Source organism: Chrysochloris asiatica, unplaced genomic scaffold (assembly GCF_000296735.1).
Source record: "Chrysochloris asiatica unplaced genomic scaffold, ChrAsi1.0 scaffold00151, whole genome shotgun sequence".
NCBI classification, from domain to species: domain Eukaryota; kingdom Metazoa; phylum Chordata; class Mammalia; order Afrosoricida; family Chrysochloridae; genus Chrysochloris; species Chrysochloris asiatica.
The window spans coordinates 224,178-225,805 of record NW_006408669.1 but is presented as its reverse complement, the minus strand read 5'-3'; the positions used below and the strand labels follow the sequence as shown (position 1 = coordinate 225,805).

General features: G+C 39.9%; 1 pseudogene; it reads right to left on the bottom strand.

Annotated features, from left to right (window-relative positions):
- Positions 1-417: 417 nt before the first annotated feature.
- LOC102829496 lies at positions 418-1,111 on the bottom strand (annotated as a pseudogene).
- Between the last annotated feature and the right edge of the window lie 517 nt (positions 1,112-1,628).

Below are 1,628 nucleotides of genomic sequence, written 5' to 3'. Positions count from 1 at the left end.
TTTTAAACTATTCCATATCCCTTGGTTTCAATGATTGCCTCTTGGTCTATGTGCAAGTTCCTCATGAGCACAATTAAGTGTCTTGAAATACCCATTCTTCACAGTTATACATAGTTTGTTATGATCCACACAATTGAAAGTCTTTGCTTAGTCATTAAAGCACATGTAAACATATTTCTGGTATTCTCTGCTTCCAGCCAAGATCCATCTCACATTAACAACGATATCTTTCATTCCTTCTCCTCTTTTTTTTCTTGACTTTAAATGCATTTTATTTTTAGAGAAACTACACAAGTTCCCCGCCCCTCTTTTATATAAAAAAAATTGCCTCTGCTCCAAATAAATCAAGGTCCCAAGATGACACCAGTCCCATATTTTCCAAGTCCTGGTGTTGTGTAGATGATGAGCAGCAGTCAGCTAGGATGACAGGTGACAGGTCAAATTAATGGCCAGATTTGTTAACATTTTTTCCATTTCTAAATCATCCTTAAAGAAAATCATATATAGGGTTACACCATCTTCACGATAACCCAGCAGAGCAACTGTCCCATCTGGATTTCCGTTTTCATTAATAAAGAATTGGTTGTTGTTGTTTCTTGTTGTTGTTGGGTGTTATTGAGTCGGTACCGACTCATAGCGACCTTATGCACAGCAGAATGCAGCACTGCCCAATCCTGGGCCAACCTCATGACTGTTTCCACGCTTGAGTTCATCAATGCTGCCACTTGGCCAATCCATCTCATTGGAGGTCTTCCTCTTTTTCTCTGACCCTTACCAAATGCCTTACCAAACACGATATCCTTCTCCAGTGACTGGTAGTTTTTGAAATTAGCCAGGATGTGCTTAATTGCTTTGTAGCCCCTTTCATAAAAGGTTTTACTCTTTCTGGTTTCTGTTCTTGAAGTTTGCCTCTGATTGATTTCATGTAATGTTTGTTGTACTATTCTTGTAGCCTTCTTCTGTGAAGCTGGTTTCGTGCAGGTGATGGTTCATGACAATGTCAACACCCATGATTACTGTGCTTTTTCATTCCTTCACCATTGGTGTCTTCAGCTGAGGTGTGTCCATTGATGAGTGAGTCATCAGTGTTACTCTCTGTCCTGCTAACCATCTTCCCCTCCACTCCCAGCACAGCCTGTCTGCGATCTCCCAGATCTTGGAGTGGGGAGTGGGTGAAAAAGCCTCTTCATCTTTTGAATCTGGCTTGAATTTCCATTAGCTCCATGTCAATGGATTGCTATAACTGTTTTTGAATTATCTTAAGAAGAATTTAACTTGCATGTGGTATCAATGATATTAGTGAATGCTTTCTGTATTCCATGGGTCACCTTTCTTTGGAATGGACACATATATGAATCTTTTGCAGTATATTGGTCAGGTAGCTCTCTTGCAAATTTCTTGGCATAGCTGAGTGAGCACCTCCAGAGCTGCATCAGCTTGTTGGAATGCTTTATTTTGTGATTTCTAAAATCCTGGGACCCTGTTTTTGTCAATGCCTTTACTGCAACTTGGTCTTTTTCCTTTAATACCATTGGCTTTTGATTATATGGTACCTCTTGAAATGGATGAATATTAACCAATTCCTTTGGGTAGAGTGCCATCTTCTTTTGATGCTCCCTATGGCATTG